Raw genomic sequence first — 15,233 nt, 5'->3', positions numbered from 1 at the left:
CTTTCACGCTAGCATTTCACGGAGCAATGCGGGTAAGCGAACTAGTGGCAAGGAACAAACTGGATGTGGCAGGGGGTTTGTGCCAGGAACACGTTCAGATCAGGGGAGAAACAATGACTGTCTCCTTTGTAAAATCCAAGACTGATCAAGATGGGATGGGTGACTGCGTCATCATACGCAGGATTCCTGGGTCCTCCATATGTCCGGTAAAGTGTTTAGAGGATTACCTAGCACGAAGGGTGGCATCATGGGGGGGGACTTTGTTAAGACACGCTGACGCCACCCCACTGACGAAATTTCAGTTTCAGCGGGTGCTTGCGATGTCAATTGCCGCTGCGGGCTTGAACCCGGGCGAATTTGGGACCCATTCCTTTCGGATAGGGGCTGCTACGGAAGCTACAGCCAGGGGTCTTAATGTTGAGCAAGTGAAACGAGTGGGGCGTTGGTCCTCCAATTGTTACAAAAGATACGTGCGGTTGCACATGTTGTGAAGCTGTAATAATGTACTCACGCTTCTTGTTTTTGTTTGGTTTTCAGTTACGCAAGCCTACGAGGCGGGGCGGACTATGCAGTCGACCCTACACCGGGCCAGCGGTCTGACATCACCGGCTGTGAAAAAGGAGGTGTGGGTCGTGGGCCACTCATACGTGAGGCGTGCCGCAGACGTATTCAAAGCAGGTGACATGATTCACGTAGCTGGGGAATACGGGTACAGGATGTCCTTCTACGGAAGGGGCGGTCTCTGTATTGACCAGTTTCAAACATTTTTCGAGGGTTTGTTAGGGCGGACAAGGTCACCGCCGTCTATAGTTATAGTGCATGTTGGGGGTAATGATTTAGTCACCATCGGTAGATGACTACTCCTGGAGGCAATGCTTTCCACCGTAAGTTGGTTGGCGAGGAGAGTTCCGGGGTGCACGATTGCATGGTCCCATTTGATTCCACGAAAGGTGTGGCGGGGGGCTATCTCTATTCCTGCTTTGAACCATTCTGTTAGAAAGCTTAACAATAAAGTGAGTAGGTTGTTCCGTTCCCGGACATTGCATTCTATTTCTCATAGCTGTATTAATGATGACAGTATGTATTTGGGGGATGGTGTGCATTTGTCTTGGGTGGGGAATGAGTTACTCTTAGGAGACTTCTTAGCATGGTTGAAATCGTTGAAACATGACCTTTAGGTAGGAGTTGTGTGTGGGGTCCGGATAGCCGGTCAACTATCCGGCCTGTGGCGGTAAGGTCATGATCGGTGAGCACTAATTGGAAGATCCCTATGAGTGGGCGTCACCCAACACGGATGGGAGCGCTCGGGGGAGGTGGCCTTTGGCCCCTCAACGGGGAGGCGGTCCCTTCTAAGGATGGGTCGCCGAAAGAAGAGGAAAGGCGGTCAAGGCCCCTTCCTGTGTAGGAGGGGTTACAGCCCCCTCCTGGGGAATTTCCCGGGGCCAGTGACATCTGCGACGGCAGATGCGGTAAGTTGTGTGGGGTTGGGGGGAGGTCTACGATACCTTCTAGATACCTCACACGAGTCTTCGAACGACCTTTAACTGGCGTCGAGTTGATAAGTGCCCCCGTCAAGTCAAGGGAAATTGGTAGTAGTTGCACTTGAGTACGCCTCACTGCTGTCGCCCCTCCAAGTGGGGGGGGTATGTCTGGTTAGGGATCTTGACACCGGTTACGACCTTGCCGTTGGCCCTTAAACGTTAGGATGTACAATTTCAATATTTCAAGTAAATGTTTTGTAGGATGTTAGTTCGGCTAGGAGAACCTCTGTATTAGAGAATCTGTTAAGGTTAGCCAAACATCGCAATGTGGTATGAAATTGTACATTAATGTTTAAATGTTTTTAATTTTTTGTTTTAATAAATACGGCCGGGAGGGTCACTCCCTCCCACTTCCAAAAACTTCAAGAACTGTTTCCGGTTTCCCTTCTTTGGGGATTGTGTTGAGAGGGGGTGGCGGGTATCTCAGCCATATGGAAAGGGGCGACCACTCGGTCCCCCCGAACGTATGGCAGAGTGCCTCGATCCCCCCGGGAAGCCATTTTGGGCGGGAGGCGCGTCTCGGCTGGTATGCCCGAAGCGGCGTAGCCGGGGCGCGCTTTTTTCCCGCCCTAGAGTGGGCTGGCCTAGACACTGACGCGGCTGGCCACGCCCTCGGGGCAGGCAGGGGCGGGTTTACGCCCGCCCTGAAGATGGATAAAAAGGGACGCAAGACCAGAAGACATCCTCTTGTTCCTGTGCTCTGAAGCTGCACCCCCTCGCTGCACGTGAGCTCGAGTCGGAACGAAGAGCCAATTTTGACCCACCCACCAGCCCCTGAGGACAGCTAGTTGTTTTAATAAATTTGATCGATGATTCTATTTCGTTTTCAGGTTATTGTAGTGTTGTGTTGATATTGAATGTGTAATAAAGATTGGTCTAATTTTACAAGTTTGTGATTAAAGAACTTCGGTTGTAAGGTCCATTTGTAAACAGGTTTTTCGGTCATAGTGGCCAATGTAGTTTCGTTTAGTTATCATTTGTCGTATTTATTGTTGGTCGGGCGGTAAGGTCATGATCGGTGAGCACTAATTGGAAGATCCCTATGAGTGGGCGTCACCCAACACGGATGGGAGCGCTCGGGGGAGGTGGCCTTTGGCCCCTCAACGGGGAGGCGGTCCCTTCTAAGGATGGGTCGCCGAAAGAAGAGGAAAGGCGGTCAAGGCCCCTTCCTGTGTAGGAGGGGTTACAGCCCCCTCCTGGGGAATTTCCCGGGGCCAGTGACATCTGCGACGGCAGATGCGGTAAGTTGTGTGGGGTTGGGGGGAGGTCTACGATACCTTCTAGATACCTCACACGAGTCTTCGAACGACCTTTAACTGGCGTCGAGTTGATAAGTGCCCCCGTCAAGTCAAGGGAAATTGGTATTAGTTGCACTTGAGTACGCCTCAGTGCTGTCGCCCCTCCAAGTGGGGGGGGTATGTCTGGTTAGGGATCTTGACACCGGTTACGACCTTGCCGTTGGCCCTTAAACGTTAGGATGTACAATTTCAATATTTCAAGTAAATGTTTTGTAGGATGTTAGTTCGGCTAGGAGAACCTCTGTATTAGAGAATCTGTTAAGGTTAGCCAAACATCGCAATGTGGTATGAAATTGTACATTAATGTTTAAATGTTTTTAATTTTTTGTTTTAATAAATACGGCCGGGAGGGTCACTCCCTCCCACTTCCAAAAACTTCAAGAACTGTTTCCGGTTTCCCTTCTTTGGGGATTGTGTTGAGAGGGGGTGGCGGGTATCTCAGCCATATGTTCGGTGTACTTTTTCTGCTACTATGACTCATTCTTGTTTTGAGTTTGGGACAAATGATAGATGGAAAATACAGTACAATGGACACAGCAAGTAAGAACATCAACTTGCTACTGCAACCTTACAAGTCATCTCATCGTTAGCGAAGAGACCTGTCATCAGTGAACATCACAGCCGTTCCTATACCTGACGGTATAGCATGGGACACAACTGATTATGACATTTATGGCCCGGTGGAACTGCTGAAAATTCCACACCAATTCAAGGTCTCTGTAAGTGATTTTGTTTCATCAAACAACTTTTCAGATGATTGGGACTTTGAAACTGTTAATAGCATGATGTCAGACTTAGAAATGTCAGCAAAATTTCAAAAACATGAACACCTAGAAGGTTCAACAAGTTATGAAGAGCTGTATTGTTATAATCATTTTGGTCATCATCATTTGCACACATCTGTAAATCCTAGACATTTTTTCTTATAATCAATGGGAACATTGTCCAACTCCACCAAAAGGCAGCTCAAAGACATTTTATAACAAATTCCAATACTTTACAGGTTTTAATGTCACAAACCCAGAAACGTTTTATTTGAAAAGTGTGTGAATAAGACAGGGATGAAAACCATGTTGACCAACACTAAACAAATTTATTCTGCAAACTTTTATGCTCAACTGTCTACATTAGGGTACAACTTTTGGAAAGACAACATTGAGACAAAAACTGTCTGGGGCACAACAAAATGGCAGGTGCAGGGTTTACAAGCCTTGTTCAGAGCCTGCATTATACCTTAACAATTTATATTTTTGAATGAAACAGGTCAGCAAATATCCTGTCTTAGCTTAGCTAAGATAAAAGATTTAAACAAACCGTCCTTACCTATACCTGACAGTAATAACACTTCGGATGATGAGGTAGACGTAAAACAGATTTTAAAACACAACAGAAAAAATCCTGATTGGACACAATGGTTAATCTGGCACATAGACACGAATAACTGTCAAGATAGATTCATGAACAAAACAGAAGGGTTCAAATTGGATAGGCCAGATCCAAGATTCTCCCAGAGATAGTCACCACATACATTGTAGGAAAACTATGCCTTGATTGGCTACAGAAATCCACACTTCCAGAAATTAAACAACACTTGACTTTACTTAAAGAAGGCTTTGACTTACGAAACTTTTTACTTGGGCCTCTTAAACAAAGTCAAAAACGTTTCATATACGTCGGCATATACGCTGCGTACAACGAAGCTTGGAAAATAACTCAAATGGAAACTGCAGAAAAAATATGAGAAACTGATCGTATTAATTTAGAGAGAGCACTCTCTGTAGTGGACAATGGGTAAACAACTCTGTCCTCCAGAATTTATTCTTTGGACAGCATTGTATCATCTGCCATTGACATAATAGAACAGGATTTGCTAATGTTACAACATGGTCAGTCACAATTACGTTATATAATGCTGTTAGGCTCGATGTTACAAAACCTCCGTTCAGGCTATGTGCCATGGCGTCTAATAAATACCACGTCATTGTTTACTGTCTTCCATCTTACAGATAAAGAAATCTGTTTGGCACAAAGAGGAGCAGACTATATGGTGCTGAGCATTGAAAAAACTGGAAAGATTACCATTAACTGTTTCAGAGAAACCTGTTGTTGAATGGATAATACATGGCACCATAACAATACCAGTGACGATTTTACAATTTCAGTATTGTCTACAGCATATACCAGCAGGCCTGTATGAAAGGTTGGGTAAAGGATACATTAAGTCAACCTGGACTTTACCATACACACACAAATGCTGGAGTGGGGGAAAGGAGGTATTTCTTAGTACAATGAATTGTAAAAACTCACTAAGCGGTAGACTTTTATGTGAAGGTATTAATTTACATGGAGCCTGCAAAGGTTCTTTAAATAACCTTTCTTGCCACATGCACGGTACTCCAGCAGCCATGATAAACCCGATCTTTAGGCAACTATCCAATGGGAGCTACGTTATGCTCAATGATCACAGCTGTTGTGGCATGTTGCCAGGAAAATCCTATCTGGTTAGTGTGTCGGCCAGGGTCACTTGTTGTATGCAAGTATTGTATCAAAAAAGTAATACACACAGGGAGTCGGATTTATGGCCTTCACTGAATATCTCTTCTATACAAATTGATACTTTAAGCAGAATGAAAGCTATTCTTTTGCAAAAAACTGTGCCACTGACCTCGTCTAGAGAAACGTATGATATGCAAGTTGCAAGGACTTCTGCAGAGATACATGCATTATTATCAACAAACTGCCCAGTACATTTCGCGGAAATGTTAGGTCAAATTTTAAACATGTCTGATACCAGTGGCATTGCACATGTATTTAAGACGATTCTTTAAGGACTGTTAACACTATTTGAAGCAGTCCTTGGCATTTTTCCAAATTTCGTGCGCTCTGTGTTCGGTGGTCTGCCTCTAGTTTTGGGACTCGTAGCAGGAATTCTATTTTTATTTCTCCTTCTCCGATATGGCAAGTCCAGTTACCAACGATACCGAGACTACCATGGAACAAGCCCTCATAGCCATGCGGTATCGTGAAAGCATTACACAGATTCTTGGCTTGGCTCGTTTGAGAGATCTGAATACCACTTGGTTCCTTTCATTCAGACCAATCTGGCAAGATTGAATCTTACCTGTTGTATGATGCCTGCTTTGCGGAGAAGAATGCATGTTGAACATCTGTCTTACACTTCCATCAGTACTGCAATCGGATGTTGACACCTTGCTAGGTCCGGTAACGACTCATGCATCGTGTTGCCCCCAACGGCTGCCAATCCTGATGACGGCATTCATTGAGATCTCACCAGCTATTGGTGAGGTATGTGGAACATCAGGCACACAGGTATCATCTACATCGAACATTGCTAATGCGAATGACGCACATTTGATCTACTTGAAGAAGTAGTTCAACTTTCACCAACTGTGGTAGACGGCTTCTTTGCCAGCTTAGAAGATTTGATGTTGCACACAGCGTTTTAGGACCCGAGTGTAATTTTCCCGATTTATGCCCTTATATAGATATAAAATATCATATCCTAATATAGGCATAGAAATGACAACCATATTAAGATATAGCTCAAGTAATCCTAATACGGCTTGGCTACTTCCACTAGTTTCGAAAATCTACAATGATTTCTTGGAAAAACCCGCCTTCAGCAGTCAGGTACTTTCCCCTGCATGTATACTCATTTATCCAAGAAATCATGGAGTTTTCAGAGAATCAAGTCTCTAATGACGTTATTATGTCCAATCTTACGTCAAACTCGGCACCTTCAAGGTACTTTTATGCACATACATTGTGCAAACAAACACACAGTGGTTTGGAGCAGTTCGACTATCTACTTGCTCGATGCCCTGCTGCAGCAAGTGCCGAAGGAAGCCGACCCTCCAGCTGATGCACTGAGAGCGACGCTGTCTTTTCTCTTGCAGAGAAATCCAGCTCCAGTGTTTCCAGGCTACCCTTGCGGGTTGCTGGGAAATCGAGTCCTGAGAGAGAGATACAAGACCTCCTGCATTCTAAACCAAGGTACGGAGCTGACTAGACCCTTAAAAAACTTTTGGAATAGATTCTTGGCAAAGAATACTTAAACTAAGCTACACCTCACCTACTTCTTCCCTTGTACTAGACCTAGGTTAGGTACACTGGGGTAGGCGTATTTTAGAAACACCAGTTGAGTACTTGTAGTCATTATTTGTCACTGTATGTATTTTATGCATCTTAGGTATTTTATGGCTTAGAAACCATATCATGCTTTTACAATAATATTTTATAATACTCTTTGTAATGTACGCTTGGTACTCTACCACAAGTATTACGATTGCAGCAGTTCATTTCTTATGTTTGAGAAAGAAGACTGTTCAATAAATACCCTTTTATTGAAAACGCCCGTCTCTCTATTTCTCTGCACCTCTGGTGAAATGAAGCATGCACAATTGACTGAGTGAAATAACTATCTATTGTTTCCGCGACTCTAGATATACATTTCTTACTCTTGGGAAACAAAGTTGTCATGTTTTAAGTGGTTGTCAGAAACTAAACCCTTCTTGTTCATTTGAGAAAGTTTCTAGTCACCTCTGAGTTGGCTGGCACACACACAATTAAGTCTAGTATATTCGGTAGAGACCTAGTCTAAACTACAGGATACAGTATTCCAATGCGCAGACCCTATTGGGAATATGAGAACTACACTACAATAAGTGTAGCTTTACATCCTTAAGTGTAGACCTTTGTAGCCAATCAAGGCAGAGCTTTCCTACACTGTATATTGTTACTATTACAGGATAATGTCTTTAAACACATCTTGGGTCTGGGCTATTGATTTTAAACCCTTGTATTTTGTTCACGAATCTATCTTGACAGTTGTTTGTGTCTGTGGGTCAGATCAACCATTTATTCAAATCTGGATCTGTTCAGTTGTGATGCAAAATAGTATGGACGTCAACCTCCCCCTCTGATGTGTTATCACTCTCAGGTGTAGGTGTAGTATGGACGGATGTTCATGTCTTTGATCTTGGCTAACCCAATGCAAGACGTCTGTTAACACCTTCAATGTTACAACAATTCCCCCTCTATGCTGAGGAATCTTAAACACCATGGATCATGACGAGCTCAGCTCGTCATGAGCACACAAGCAGTGTACTGCATGACGAGCTGAGCTCGTCATGAGCATGGAAGGGATTAAACAGTGTCATTCAAAAACATAATTTGCTCAAGGATTATACGGGCTGTCAACATAGCTTCTATCCCTTGCACTTGCCAATCGTTCGTACCCCAGACAGTTTTTGGCTCAATGTTGCCTTTCCAAAAGTCGAAAACCTGTCTAGACAGTTGGGCAAAAAAGGCTGCAGAATAAATCTGTTTGGTATTCATTAACATACTTTTCAGTCTGGTTTTGTTTGCATTCCTAGTGTAAAATGATTCTGGATTGGATACATTGAACCCTGAAAAGTATGAAAATGTCATAGCACAAGTTTTTGAGCTACCCTTTGGTGGTGTAGGACAATGTTCCCATTGGTTATACAATAATACATTTCTAGGATTTGCTGATTTGTTCAAGAAATAATGACCATAATGGTTATAACAATAAATGTGTTCATACCCTGAAGAAACATCTAAATATTCATGATTTGTGAATACTGCAGACATTTCTAGATCTGACATCATATTAATAACAATCTCAAAGTTCCAATCCTCAGAAAAGGTCCTAGATTAAACAAAGTCACTCAATGAAATCTTGAATAAGTGTGAAAACTTCAACAGCTCCGATTGACCAAAAATATCATATTCTGTTCTGTCCGAAGCTATTCCACCAGGTATAGGAACAGCTGTGATGTTTACTGCTGACAAGTCTTTTTGTTCATGATGAGATGATTTATGTGGTTTGAGGAGTAAATTGACATTCTTACTTGCTGTGTCCATTTTGACATATCTTCCATTTATCAGCATATCCAGAGTTATTACCAGAGCTAACCAAAGTAGAAGAAAAAATATTCCCAACACAATTCAAAGTTCAATCCATGGTGAAATTAGATAAGTCTTTTCCAGGTGATGGAAAAAGTCAGTTGCTTGTTCTTTGAAAGTTGTTTTTGCTGGCGTCATTTCAGGTTAACTGGGATCCTCAGAAAACATATCAAAGTTAATGAAATAGCCAGAGGCAGTTCTGTCAATGGTTGGGATTGCATCCGGATTTGTTGAAATCACTGGAATCACTTGTTACTTCATTGTAGACAGGTGTTTCAAGAAGTACAAGTTCCATAGCTTTGTTGCATAGTCCTTCTTTTCTCACTGCAGATTCCTCAATTTTGATGAGTCTCTCAGTTTGAACCTCTTGGATTGTAGCTAGAGGAGTGCATCTGCAACTTGGTCGGAGTCCACTTGGACTACTGCTTAGTATCAGCCACATAATGTAGTTTGGTCAGGTCGATAGGCACAAACCTGTTCTCCTTTTTACCAGCAAGGGGCGGCAGCAAAACTGTTCTTTATCTGTTGATTGCTAGGACAGGTGGTACTGGTTGTCTGTAAGAAGGCCCAAATTCCTTCTTGTCCACGATCTTTTCTCTGACTAGATCATAAAGCTTTGGGATCCAGACAGGCCTTGCTGGGAAGGTTTGTTTTTCCCCAGTGGACGTTGGCTTCAGGAACACGTTGCTTTGTTTCGTTCTTTAAGTCCTGTAAAACAGCCAAACGATCTTTGATATCAAATTTCTTTTTTTCTACCACTGATGTGTGACAATTAAGGTCCAAGACCAACATTCTGTCCCTAAGACGACCTCATATGGAGTGATACTCCCTAGAGAACTTCTTGGCAAGTTGTTAAGACTACGTTGGACACTTATTAGATGTTTTACCCACCCATCACCCAAACTTAATACCCTAGCTGTTATGGATTGCTTTATGTCCTGTTTTTTTCTCTCCACAACCAAATTTTCCTCAGGATGGAATGAAGAATAATACCACAATGCAACGCCCAAACTGGCCATGGTCTCTTTGTAAGCTCGAAGCTAAATGCAGGACCCTGGTCAGAATGTAGCGTGCCAATTGCGTTGGAGCCGATAAAGACTCGCAAATCTTTTATAACAATTCAAGCCTCAGCCGAGCTCTGAGGCCACATCCAAAGAAACCTTGAACACGAGTTCACTGCGACCATTATATATTTATCGTAACCATCACTTTGTAAGAGACCGCAGTGGTCCAGGTAAACACAAGCTAATGGTTTATCTGAAATTAACAGGGGCGTCTGCGCAGGACTTTTCACAGTAGATACTTTCATCTTCTGACATATTTCACAGTCCAAAACATAGTTTCTTGTTTGTTTGCTAATGCCTGGCCACCAGTAGCTCTGTTTTAATAACGATACTTTGGGGGAAACACCTGCATGAGCGGAGGCGAGCCCGTCATGTGCTGCTAGGATTAGTCCTAATCTATGTTCCATGTTTGGAATTACCCTATCCCCCACTCCAGAGACTCAAGCAAATGGAACAATGTTTGTATCAGTTATATATGAGTATTTGAGTGGAAACCCTTTAGGTAACATTGCACCGCTGCCTTTGCTTGTAGCATTGACAGCCAGCATTATTTCACTGTCTATTTTGATTTTTGAACGAGTGATTGCAGCTACGGAAGCGGTTTTCACAGCTGTCTTTGTGGCTTCATCAGCCAATGAATTCCCTTCAACGTGAACGCCATCACGTTGATGACTCAGCATGTGTATCATGTAAGTGTTTTGTAGTCCTTCTCGTAACTGAACTACTTGTTCCCAAAGCGTTTTATGCTTGATTGTGCCACCTTTTACGTCTTTGAATCCGTTCTGAAGCCAATTCTGTAAATATTCATTGTAAGATTGGACACAATAGAAGGAATCGCACACTATGAATGTGGGGAATTCTCGATCCGTATTTTCAAGTGCCATTTTGAATGCTTGTAGTTCTGCTCGCTGAGCGGTACAATCTCCTAGAGATTGCGTTTTTGTAACCATAGGTCTGAATTTGCCCTCGCGCATATGAACTTTAACGATTGGGCATGCAGCACCATAAGCTTATTTACCCCCGAAGCGGGTTGTGCTGATCCTTCAGTATAAATTATACATTCATACTGGTCTAGAGCCAGAATCTCAGTAGGCAGAGGACATTCTTGTTCATATTGTAGAAATGCTTGTGTTTTCAAATAAGGATCAACAACGTATTCAACATCAGTTGCAGTAAGATAATTAACCAGTTGTATCCAACTCAGGTGTAAAGCTTTTGTATTTGGAAAGCTTGCTTTTGTCACTGGCAGGTATTGGAGTTATGACCATAATCCGTTTCCCCTGTGCTAGGGCTCTTTCTCTTTCTACAGCGGTTTGAACAGCTGTCAGAATTTTTTTCTGTAGAAGTGAATTTCATTTCTGCTTGTGTGTACAAATGTGATTTGTATGCAATTGGTACTTTTTCACCTTTGTTAAAAGTTAAGTAGGTGAATCTGCATTGACCTGGAATGATTCGGATCACTAAGTTGAGTACATTTACACGTGTTTATAAATGTTTGGTTGCTAACATGTCTTGTTGGGGTGAACACAAAATTTCTGTGTGTTCTCTTTTCCAATGAATGATTTTAAAATCATGTTTGATTAATTTGTGGAGAGGTTTACCCCTTTCTGCATAGTTTTGAATGTACGTTTTTCCAAAATGCAGGAAACCTAGAATCAACTGTAACTTTTTCAGCATTTCTGGAGGTTGGAGCAGTGCACACTTTTCTAGAAAGTTGGTTGCCAGGCTTTTGCCTTCACTTGATAGCTCATATCCTAGAAAAAGGACATTGAGATGGGCAATTCTTGAATTTTATTTAATTGAATGCGTACGCTTCAGAGGCAAAGCCCAGTATAATGGTGTTCACCCTGTTCCATTGCCAATCCAAGTCATCGTCTGTCAGATAGATATCACCAACATATGACAATGCCTGGTCATCATAAGTTTGTAGTAACTCTGTTACCCTTGCTAAGAATAACCCAAGACTATTCTTGAATCCATGATGGAGACGACAGAAGTGACGCTGTGTCCCCATTATTCAGAAAGCGGCCAAATACCTATTTTCCGGTGCAATTTTTTGACAGAAGAAACCATTAGAAATATCTAATGTGGCTTTATTTTTTTTACGCACAATGGTATTCATTAATGCTGTACTGTGTGCATTTTGCACTGCAAATGTTATGCAATAAGAATTTAAGTGTGTTTAATCCAAAACTAGACGATATGTATGTGTTTGGAGACAGGAAACAAAGGATTGTGCATTGATGAGGTGCATGTTTCAGTCACCCTTTGGTATTCAAGTTGATCTATGATCTCCTTGACCTGTTTTTTAGCTTCTTGCTTAACTGGATTCTGCATTTGTGCAACTAGATTTTATGATGAGAATAGTCCTCATCCCATCCTACATGATTTTTGGATAATGCTGGGGCTTGGACGACTGCCCATTTCCTAGCATAAGTATATTTTAAATGTATTGGAATATGATTCGAGAAGGCTGGTGTAATGATGTCTTCGCCATGTGGGTACTCCCTGATAAATTCTGATGGCCAGTCTTGTTCAGCCAGAAGTATATTATAACCCTTAAAAAGTCGCTCCCAAAAGAGTGCTTTCACTTTTCCTGGTATGTCTCGCTCCATGCTGAGTGTAATTTCGTGTAACCTATGTGGAAAACTAACCCTGATATAACATGTGACAGCAGCGTAGCAGTGCCTTTTTCCAGCAGAGGAGGCAACAACTGTGTACCACGCCACAAGGGTGGGAGCGGTAACGCCCACAGGTCAAAGGGTGCTGTGGTGACCCAGAAGACTCTACCCTGTTGACCATAAGCAGCCACACAGACTCACGAGAAGGTGGCATAGCGCCTAATAGAGAAGGAGATGCCGCGCAGCTGTGAGGACCACAATACTGGCCAGAAGGGAGCAGGGACTGACATAACCATCAGGGGAGCAGCGATGACCCAGCAACACACCACCCCAGTTGCAGCCAGACCAGTCCCCTTTCTACCAAAACCGGAAGAATTGGCTATGAAATGGGAAGATTGGAAGGCGTACTTCCTGAACTACCTGTCAGCATTAGAGGATGAAGGGGGCGAAGCCTACTCGAGCAAGAGGAAAAAGAAGATCCTACTACTCATTTTGGGTCCTGAAGGCATGAACTTGGTAAAAAAGACCAGACCTCAAGACGATGAAGACGTGGACCTGGATGGCCATTATCAGACAGTGGTGTTTATCGTGATAGACCGCTTCAACTTCTTCCAACGGAAACAGATCGAAGGGGAATCAGTGGATGACTGCATAGCGGCGTTAAAGAGTTTGGCGGTCACCTGCAAATTCGGAGGACTCCATGATGGCTTCATAAGGGACCAGATCATCATGCATACAGTGCACACATCCATTCTAGAGAAGTTATAGGTCAGCGGAGAAGCGCACCTCAAAGAGATAGTGGCCATGGTCAAAAAGGCGGAACTCTCAAAACAGTGCTCGGAAGCCGCCAAAAAAGACAATGCACATAAAGCCACATTGAGCAAGGTCACAGAAGCCACCCCCCCAGGAGCGGAAGCAGCCGTACACAGAAAACTCTCAGCAGCCCAAGAAATTCACACCCAACCCAGCCTCACACTACAGATGCGGCAATAGGACACACACAGCCACCGACAAACGATGCCCAGCCTTCAGAACCAAAGGCTCCTACTGTGGGATCATGGGACACTTTAAGAAAGTCTGTAGGCGCAAACCAAAGAAAAGTGCAGTCAGATATGTGGGGCAAGAGTCAGAGACAGAAGAGGGAGGAAGCAAAGACGACGATGAAAGTGTGTTGTGCATAGATGACCAAGTCTTGGTCACCCCGAGAGGGAAGGGTATGCTCAGAAGTGAGTCCCATGCTCTCCACACCACTTGAGTCAATTTATCCTGGCAGAAGACGGCTGATAGCCAGAAACCGGTCCTAGGATGCTTGGTTCGGGTCCAGAGAAGACATGGCTTGGCAGTTCGGGCTGGACTGTTCGCATGAGGCACAGGATCAAGGCTGATTTGCATAAGGCCCTGTCTGAACTTGGGTGGTGTAAAGTGCAAAAAAATGATGGATTTAGGCCCAGATCTCTGTACTGGGGTGAATTTATGACATTGTTCTGCATTCTGTCCATAAACTGTTGGTTTTGCATTTGTCACCCCCAATTGGGAAGGGCATGCTCAGACGTGAGTACCGTGCTCTCCACACCACTGGAGTCAAGCTATCCTGGCTGAAGACGGCTAATAGCCAGAAACCGGTCCTAGGATGCTTGATTCCGGTCCAGGGAAGACATGGCTTGGCAGTTCGGGCTGGACAGTTCCCATGAGGCACAGGGTCAAGGCTGATTTGCATATGGCCATGTCTGAACTGGGGTGGTGCGGAGTGCAAAAAACCGATGGATTTAGGCCCAAATCTCTGTACTGGGGTAAATGAATGACATTCTTCTGCATTCTGTCCATCAACTGTTCGTTTTGCACAAGTCTTAGGCATAGACTTCTCCAGGACACGGAAACAGCTGTGCAAACTCACAATAGGGGGGGTCCAAGTTGCAATGGTCACCGACTCAGGTTCACCATACACTATCATACAACATAGCATTTGGGACAGAGACTTTGCGTGGACCATGGGCCGACATCTTCATGCCTCGGACATCCATCCAGTTACCTTCACAGGAGAACCCATTCCCATGGTGGGGTACCACCCCCTACAATTTGAATTCAAAGGCCGCAGGGCGGAAGGGAAGCTCTATGTGGCGGAGAAAGGACCCTCAGTCCTAGGATGGGTAGATCAAGGAGAACTAGGAATTCAACTAAACCCAGGAGGAACAATGCAAGTCCTAATGATGAGCCCTGCACAAACATATGAAGCTGATCGGTGGAAGACTGAATTCCCGATGGTATTCGGGGGCACCATCGGCAAGTTGATGAAATTCACCCACAAAATATGCCTCAAGTAGGGGGCCAAACCAGTGAGCCACAAAGTACAGAACATCCCCTTTCAGAGCAGAGAAGAGAAGCAGAGCAGCAAGAGCTGCAACGCTTACAAGACAACGGAGTGATAGAGCCGAACGAGAACGCAGAGTGGCTGATGCCCCTGGTGGTAGCAGGAAACCCAACAGAAAGGTATGCCTCTGCATTGACTTTCAAGAACTCAACAAAAACAGATAGATAAGGTAGATACGTTTTCGCTGCCCAGGATCAATGAAATGTTGGCCATGACTAAAGGCATCAAGTGGTTCTCCACCATAGACATAACCTCTGCTTATCACCAGATCGCACTACACCCAACATGCAAGAAACTGACCTTGTTCATTACACCGTTTGTGTGCTATCAATTCAGGCGGATGCCATTCAGTCTCGCATCCGCCGCAGCTGTCTTCCAAAAATTAATGCATA

This window comes from Lissotriton vulgaris, chromosome 7, assembly GCF_964263255.1.
Source record: "Lissotriton vulgaris chromosome 7, aLisVul1.2, whole genome shotgun sequence".
NCBI lineage: Eukaryota > Metazoa > Chordata > Amphibia > Caudata > Salamandridae > Lissotriton > Lissotriton vulgaris.
The sequence above is the reverse complement of the archived record's forward strand: the minus strand, read 5'-3'. Positions refer to the sequence as shown.